Genomic DNA, 9,753 nt, shown 5'->3' on the forward strand with positions numbered 1-9,753 from the left:
AAGGACTAGAAAAAGGTAAGTTTGGAGGTGTGATGAGTATCTCAAAATACTGATTTATCTGCATTTTTCTTTGGCATTTGTTTCAATTTTCATCCTTATTTTGTTATACTAAGTTAGTAATCCCGTTAAGTTTCAAAATATCACATTTATGTTCCATCATATTAAATAGGCTTATTTTCATGAAATAAATATTTTTGTCCAAAAACATGATTATGCGCGTGTTCACTGTGCAGGTCAAGGTCAAAATTACCAAATCTCTGGACACCAAAAATCTTGAATTGACTTTGCATTACCATCTGGAGGACCAAAGAAATAATCTAGAAAAAGCTCAAGACCAAAGAGCCAATTCCACCACGCCATGGTGAGCTCTGGGTGTTGCGTAGTAAAATTGTCTTGGATCACCCTAATTTTTTCGGTATTGCTCCCTCGCATGCCCCTAATTGCAATGCTGATGGCACCTCAAAATGAATTCTTCCAAAACCTCGTATTTCTATAAATAGAGCCCTTCCCACATGAGAAAAAGCCCCATATTCCTTTAACCTAAGGCCCTTGGCTTTTTCTTTTGTATTTTCCATTTTTAAATTAAGTTTTCCCTTTAAAATTTTTATAATTTTATGAGCAAGATAGAACAAAAGAGTGAAACTTTGGTTCATCATGAACACAAGTGTGGGTTCAATTACTTCCTTTTGTTTCCTTTCCATGACCATGGGTTAGAATTCCCTCCATTAGATAGAGGAGAAGCCTAGGAAGAAGTTCGTTATTGCTGTATTTTTGTCTTTTATTCTTCATTAATGTTTTAATGTTCTTTGGATTCAAATCAAGTCATTGGCTTAGTCGAACCCTTACACCTTTTTTGCTTAACTAGATGTTTCATGCTTAGATCAGTTCAAGATGACACATACTTAATCTAGATAATTGATAGTGAAGACTTTACATATTAGTGCGTGAAATAGTCTTAAAATTCCATTGTTATTCAAACTTTAGTGTTTCATTTTTCAACCCAAGGAGCACACACCAAACCCTTGGAGTTGAGTTAAAATGAGGATAAGACTTAAATTAGCTTTAATAATTTTCCTAGACGACTCTAATCTCTACTGGTATCTCTTTATCTAGTTTTTCCTCTCTATTAGTTTATTTTTCAGCAACTTTACTTTCATTTCTTTTGACATAAAAACACAGCAACAACTTTAATAGTTTTAGTTTGAATTAACTTCTTACTTTCTACTTAATTCGACCCTCTTTCCTAGTGTTCGACCCTCACTTGCCTCTAAAGTAACGTTTAAGATGTGCTGACATCTATCCAAAGGATAATATGCTAAGAGATAAATGGAGGTTGAGGTGGCATGGTCAACAAGACCAAATTCAATGTTGATAGAGTTTGTTAACTATCTCTTGTGTCACGTCCCCTCCAACGAGATGACCTGACACATCATATTCAATTAAATTTAATAAAAAAGGCACATGATTCTTAATAAAGGTTAAAATTATTGACTTGAAATGTATCAAATCCACATTAATCATCAAAACTCAAAGGGCAACACTCAGAAACCAAGCTACTTCATATTTGTACACCAAACTATACAACAACTAATTCAAAGTATTGTCCTGCTATTGTTTAAAAATTCTACCAACACTATCAATGTCAACTACCTTACTTACCTAATTAAATATCCCAAAAAGGAAATACTAAAAGGAAAGCACTACTTATGAAATTGGATTGTATTGGAGCTCCCTCATACATCCAATCTTCCAGTAACGAAAACACCTATATCACCATTCACACAGCTGCTGATCTGGGTATCCACTACTTCTTTCCTATTTGCTAGTGTCACCTCTTAACCTGCCTTTTCTGGATGAAAATCTTCTCCATACTCTACATTCCCCATATTATTCATCTCAACAAATTCCTCAAAACATTCTTCTCGTCCTACAACTATGTTGTAGATTGGGTGAGTAACAAAATATTTTTTGCCCAGTAGTTGGAGGGATCAACAACAGTATTCAGGTGATTAATTAAAGATGCTAAATTCCTTACCTTACGGAATAGATATTAAATAATTTTCGTATCTAGGTAAGAGAAACTCTTCACATCTTAGCGTTGTGTTATCGAATAAAACAATGGATGATTACACTTAATCAAAATTACTTCCTTAAATATTGAGACAGATTATATATAATAGAATGTAAATTCAACAATCATCACACAATGAATAAGATAACTACGGATACCTAATTTGCCGATGAAGGATTTCAGTGTTATTGGGTAATTCTACGGTATGACTGATCGCGTTGTATAGAGACCCATTTCTCCAGCTCAGGTTAGCTATTTACCGGGATGTACCACGATGATGGAGATCCAACTTCACAGAGGTTAGATGGTCGACTACTATAAACTTCCTACTATCAGGGACACACATCTTCCTCTTGCCTATCAGGCCGATCATTTGAACCCCAAAACTCATAGGGCAGCACTTAAAAATAAAACTACTTGATATTTATACACCAAATTGTACAATAATTGATTCAAAGCATAGTCCTTCCATTGTTTGAATATTTTACCAACACTATCAACTTCCACTACCCTACTTACCTTATTACATATCCTCAAAAAGAAATATTAAAAAGGAAGTACTATTTTTGAAATTGGAATTGGAGCTCCCTCATACATCTGATCTCCTAGTAACCACACCACTTGTATTACCATCGACACCCAACTCCTAACCCGGGCATCCACTACTTCCACTCTACTTGTTGGTCTCGCATCTTAACCCTCCTCTTCTTATTGAAAATCCTTTCCATACCCTATATTCCCCGTGTTCTCTATCTCCACAAATTTCTCAACAATATTTGTTACCACGTAGATGGAGGGATCAGCAATAATATTCGGGTGATTTATTAAACATGTTAAATGCCTTACCTTAAGGAATAGATATTAAAATCATTTTCATATCTAGTTAAGAGAAACTTATCACCACTTAATGTGGTTTACCGATAAAAATAATGGATGATCACATTTAATCATAATTACTTACTTGAATATCGAGACAATTTATATATAATAGAATGTAACTTCAGCAATTATCACACGATGAATGAGATAACTACTACAAACATGATGGCATATCAGTTAAGAATGATGGGTTTCACAATTGAATTACACATTATTCAAGGATCTCAAATTTGTCAATATGGGATTGCAACGTTATTGCTTGATTTTACGATCGGCCTGACTACCTTGTATAGTGGCTCATTTTTCCAACTCAGGTTGGCCATTAACCGAGATGTCCCATGATTATGAGGGCCCATCTTCATGAAGGTTAGTCGATCAAATTATATAAACTTCTCATGATCACAGGGATAGTCGTCTTCGTCATGCCTATTAGGCCAATTATGTGAACCCCATTATGCTCTACACTCATAAAACCCCTTTACATTACACTATACAAAATAAATTTATTTATATCATAAAATCTTTTTATTCAACTTTGATAAAATCAAAATTTAATGGACAACACAACATGTATACGGGTTACATCCCAAAGCGCACCCAAAACCTCACTTTTGGGATGATCACATCCAACTCATTTTGGAATGATCATGTCCAATCTCTCTAATTGTAGTAGTCACCCACCACTCCTCGGGGCAATCACATCCAATATCAACGTCAATCACGCCCTCTAGTCTACCTGTGTAGGCATGTTCGCTTACCCGCTCAGTTTTCTTGCAATGATCAAGGCCAACTATACATTGAGTCGAGAGGTCCTCCACCTTCCCTCGGATGGTCACCCAGGATTAAGTATTTCTTTGGGACGGTCATGCTCATTTTTACACTTTGGAACGATCACGTCCTTACTTCTTTGGGATTTCTTTCTATGTACTTATGTATAATAGAACCTTCCACTTAGCTTTTATAATGCGTGTTTATAAATCCACAGTTCATCCTGACTCGACCTTTATAAATACCCAGAGTTTAAATGACTCCAAACTCCAAACATCCAGCTCCTACACTTTTTTACAATGCAAACTCATACAACACCTGGTTCTCCTCAACCCAAATTAAAACATCGGGTCTCCTCCACCCAATAGGTAAAATAAAAACAGGGCTCCACTACCCAATAGAAAAATAAACATAGGTCTCCACCATCGAACAGAAACATAAACATAAACATGGGTTTCCTCTACCCAATAATAAAAATAAACCATTCCAAGTACCTCTAATCTCCTTTATAACATAAAAGCACATAATTCTTCTTATATAAATATCAAATTCAACATAAATTCAAGGAAAATGAATAAGAAAAGCAAATCTAGTTCCAAACAATCCATTTTTTGAAAATGTCCCAAAAATTCTATAGTGTCACCTGTGGTAGCAGAGGGTTAATTCCAACGGTGGGTTGCGGTGCCACCTAGCTTCCCACTATGGCTTCGACCGCATAGTCACGGACATTAGTGAATCTACTATATCTACTTCAATTTATTTTGCTCTTTTTTTTTATATCTTTCAGATTTCCTCAACTATATTTCAAAAGTATGAATAAAGCTACTACAATATACTATGTACAATCATAATTTCATCTGTTTGATTTAGAAGGGAAAATTCATGACAGGGAAGTCTTTGTTTCAAAATAAGAAATATATTTTGGAAAACTCAGCGTGCACTCATAGTTCTTTCGTGTGAATAAATAACTACAAAATAATTCTAATACCAAAATGACATCCAAATCTACCTTAATTGCTAGATTTCTATCCTGTTACATCTTAAATTCTTCCACAAATAATTTGAAACACCAACTTTTCTATGGACTTGTACGGATGATTACTATGTCTTCTTCTAGACTTCTTGAAGATAAAGATTTGAGGTGGAAGGATGATGAAAACTGATTTGAGTGAGGAGGGACGGCTGAGCTTTTTAGGATTTCAAGAGAGAATAACGTTGTTGGAATTTACAGAAAAGAAAAATAGCAAAATCTACTATAACTATGGGTTTTTATAAGAGAAATCTCAAAGCTAACCATGGTTAATCAGTGAAAGTGTGATTAATCGTGGGTTAGAGGGTGATACCTTGGGTATTGACACATGTAATTGGATGCCTAAGAGTCAACCATGTGTCCTCCAAGTTCTCACCATAGAACACCTAAGGGTGATAGGTGTCAAGGTGTTAACCACGTACTCTCAAGTCAAACCTTAATCACTTGAATAATTGCCAATGGTTTGTAATATTTGAGCTAGAGGGTCGGGTCCATTTATCAAGATCTATCTTATACTATCCTTGACCATGGTCATCTCCAATTGACTCTATCATATAAGTTTGGGACTCAACATTTTGAGTCCTAGCTGTCTGGCTACTGATTTGGGGTCCCGTTCGCCACCCTTAGTTTTACCACACACTTTAACAAACGCGTTTTGTCTTACATGGGTTAGAAGTTTCGGAATGAGCTGATTTTTGGTGAGGATGATCTCTATGGTGAGGAGATCATCCTCACCAAAAATCAGCTCATTCCAAAACTTCTAACCCCATCAAAATTGATTTACAAAAAATGGACGGTCCACGATTTTCCAACGTGTAAACATGGGGCTAAACATTTCGGAATGGGCTGATTTTTGGGGAGGATGATCTTCTAATCATAGAGATCATCCTCACCAAAAATCAACTCATTCCAAAACTTCTAACCCATGTAGGACAAAAAACGTTTGTTAAAGTGTGTGGTAAAACTTAGGGTTCCCACTGATTTGAACTGAACATGTGAACGACTTATTGCTAATGAACTATGTTATTCCTTAGGCGGTCTTATCTATGTTTCGGGACCTATATGATTTTTTATCGTAATAATAAAGGAATAGAAAATTCTTGTTTTCTCAGAATCTTACTGATATGCTTCTTGGTATGTACAAGGTCTGATTGAGTCTTCACACTTATTAATAGTCTAACCTTAGTTCTAGGTTTATTTAATTGGTTAGGCTAGGTGGTGGCACACTACTAGAAAAGAGACCTATACCGACGGTTAGATCCGTCGCTAAATCCTCCTAAATCCGTTGCAGAATATTTTACCGACGGATAGATTTTTCGTCGGCACTCGTCGGAGATAGTCGCGTTGGTATTTGTTTTAGCGACGGCGCAATAAATTTACCGTCGGTATATCCCTTATTTTCTGGAAAAATTTTTTTGCAGAAATTTGTTTTTCATTAGTATTTACATCTTTTACCGACAGTACTATTTGCTGTCGCTATATCTTATACCGACAGACTTTCTAAGTCCGTCGGTATATGCTATTTTGTTAAAAAAAATATTTTACAAAAGCCAGCCCAAGCCAGCCCATCCCATCCCATACATCAATAAGACTTCCTGCAGCGTATGCACTAATTATTGTTTTCCTGCAATTAAAATCGATGCACACCTCCACACAATAAACGAAATGAAAATGTTTTAATTCAGACCCGAACAAGCAAATAAAGGTGAACCATAAATCCTTTGCAACGATAAAATGAAGAACGTAATGGCTATTTCACCGATATATTTTTGCAGGAACTTTAATTAGCAATGATCCCCACATCAATCTGATGGTCAATGCTAAAAATTTGTATAGAAAGGCAGCCCAAAAGCTATGGGTACTTTATATGTAATATGAGAAATATTGTTCACTACAAAGTGGACAACACATGCACAGGACCTTACCCATAGGCTTTGCTTCATATGACGCAAATTAAAATAGGGGTACTGGAGACATATCATCTGTTCTTGATAAGTTGCAATAATACCAACTTGAAAGATAGTTCTATTGAAACCTCTGACCCTAACCTTTGTCAATAATTACTAGTAAGTCCTGGTCCCCCCACACACCCACTAGTATAGATCAAAATAGACTAATCAACCTGCTCTAATACAGTACTCCTATAATCCAACCCGAAATGCTGCTCTAATACTGACTAATCAACTCACTTGATGCCACCATGACAACCTAAGCTAGGTCCCATTTTCTTGCCAGTTGGGGAAGTGATGTGACCAATCCAGGCCATTCATCTAATAGAGGATATTCCATTGTCCATTTCAGATACATACCTTACCTTGTTTCCCTTACAAATAACAGCCCTTCGTCATTTTAATTATCAATTAGAAAAAAGCAGAAAAACTTGCATTTTTGTTTGCAATGATATTGGCTGAAATGTGCCACATGGGAAGAGGATGGTCTGGCAAAACTTGTGGGCCCCTTTGGGACTACTACCTCATTTTCCACCAGTAAAGTTGCTTCGACCTTGCTGGGAACCTACACATATTACTGCCAGCCTAAAGAACTATGTAGTTTGCCTAGATGGCCACCAATAACAACATTGTGAATGAGAAAAGGATTGTGCCAATGCAGGTGTACATCCTCAATGCTTAGGAATTTAATAAGCGTGGAAAAAGAATTCGAAAGGGTAATAGTTAATAAATATAATCAACAAAGTAAACCTGCATCAAATCCTCCAGAAATGAGAATCATATCTGGATTGAAAGCCCTGGCAATAGGGATCAAAATATGATCCAATACTGCGAGGTAGTCCGCATCACCGCACTTCCCATGCTCCCAAGGGACATTTACATTAAATCCCTCACCTAAGCCTTCTCCAACCATAGTGCAAGAACCATCATCTCCAGATGGATAAAATGTTCCAAAGTCAAACCTGCATGAATGAGAACAAGTCTGTGAAAATAAAAAAAATGGCACCAGAGAGCGCCGAAGGCATACTTAGAATCAAGGGCATACACAACCAAGTACTGTCAAGAACACTAGGGAGTGTAATAGTAATGTGCAGAGTTTAGATTTCTCATACCTATGAACAGAGAAGAACAACACCCGAGGGTCCTTCCAGAACATCTATTGAGTGCCATTACCATGATGGACATCCCAATCAACAATCAAAATCTTGCGAATACCCAATTCTGGCTGCAATAGAAACAACAATAAATGGGTGTGAATCTATGAAGGGTGAAAGAAAAGCACAGAAAAACAGATTTAAATCACAAGAAATCATGACATGTCTATAATTTAAATTAGACTTTCCAACAGTTGTTATTTCAACTAAAACCAAAACATACTCTTTCATTCAGAAGAAAACTTGCTGCAACGGCCACATTGTCGTATAGACAAAACCCCATTGCTTCATTTGGCTCTGCATGATGTCCAGGAGGTCTAATAATGGCGACGTCAGAATTCAGTTCCCCTTTGGCAACTTTCTCAGAAACCTAACTTAATAAAACACCTTAAATTAGGCTTTAGAAGATATAATGTGGAAATAAACTGAACATGGAATACAATCATAATCATAATTATGTAAGATCATTCCGTTCTGTAAGATCATTCCACGTTTAATACCATTTCATACTCATGTGTCAGACACATGCCGATATACTTCTCCAAAGAAATCTTATTCAAGAGATATGGTTTTCAAATTTTAGCCATTATTTATATATTTGTTTATATGATTTTAATGTAGTTCATCTCATTTAAAATCATTCTTTCTATATTTCATATCAAACATGAACTAAAGTAATCTGAATTCTCAAGGAGTAAAGTATAAGAACATGCAAAGTATCGGGTTAGTGGGGTCAGTTTGTTTTGACACTTGGTACCAGAGCCCAATTGATTGAAATTCAACATAGATACTTACATTCTTAGAAATCAATTCTCACAAAGCCCAAAAACTTGACATAAGTGTACAAGCAATCTCTAAAAGATTATAATAAAGAGAACTGCTAAACACTAAACACTGAAGCAATCTTTGCAAGATATGATCATTCCAATTATGGGCCTCTTGTATTTAAGGGGTAAAATTTTTAAAGAATTTAAGGGGGTTCTTTCTCGAAGATTTCTTGCGTAGGTGGGAGTGGGTCTGTAGTATTGCCTGTATGTACTATGTAGTGTATGTTTTGTCTTTCACACACACACAAAAACACAATATATCATAAGGCAAATCCCAAACAACTCTGTCACGACCCCCAGTGCTTAACATTTTAGACTAAGTGGAAACTAAATCTTACTTCAAAGCAGTGTAGTTAAAGCTTCGTCCAGGAAACCACCTCATCTAGCCAAGACCCCCAGTGCCTAACATTTTATAAACTTTGAAGCAGTAACCAAACAAACCCATTATTGCAAAGACGTATAACATTTTATAAATTAAATTAAAATCCATCAAAGATTCAAAGTGAAAGAAAATTAGAGGTAGTTGAGGTGAAGTTATCAACATACCTCATGCTGATGGCAGATGTAACTGTATAAGCAATCCCTGTCCCATACAAGCTCACTTGTTGGAACACTCCACACACCCATATACTCTTCTTCCCTGTACTTACCACTCACAAACATTGCACCAATAATTATACGAGAGAAAAATACTTAGAACTGGAGTATTCAAAGAGTTTTCTAGTTGTAGAGAAGATGATGAGAGCCACGTCAGCATCACAAAGAATAGAGAGCTCTTCAGCCTTCTTAAAAAGCCCTCTTCTTCTTTTGGAGAAAGTCACATGTCTTGCAGTAGTGTTGTCGATCTTCTTGATCTGAATCTTCTCCATCGCCATTCTTGTTCAAAATCACTACGTCAATCACAAAATCACTCTTTTACATACAGATATCAAACCAAAACGCTTACAGACTCATAGATAAAGAGATGGGTTGCTTATAAAAAGAGTAAAAAGAGCAATAATTTTTCAAATTAGGCGAAGAATCTAAAACAAACCCTAAATAACTCAACATTGGAGTTCTGTAAAACAAGCAAACA

The 9,753-nt window shown here is 36.1% G+C and overlaps 1 pseudogene; it reads right to left on the minus strand.

The window, feature by feature from the left end:
• Window positions 1–8,053: 8,053 nt before the first annotated feature.
• On the minus strand, window positions 8,054–9,553 carry LOC147406052 (MADS-box protein AGL24 pseudogene; annotated as a pseudogene).
• Between the last annotated feature and the right edge of the window lie 200 nt (window positions 9,554–9,753).

The sequence above is a fragment of the Akebia trifoliata genome, chromosome 3, assembly GCF_017979445.1.
Source record: "Akebia trifoliata isolate Shusen 1 chromosome 3, ASM1797944v1, whole genome shotgun sequence".
In the NCBI taxonomy this organism is placed as follows: domain Eukaryota; kingdom Viridiplantae; phylum Streptophyta; class Magnoliopsida; order Ranunculales; family Lardizabalaceae; genus Akebia; species Akebia trifoliata.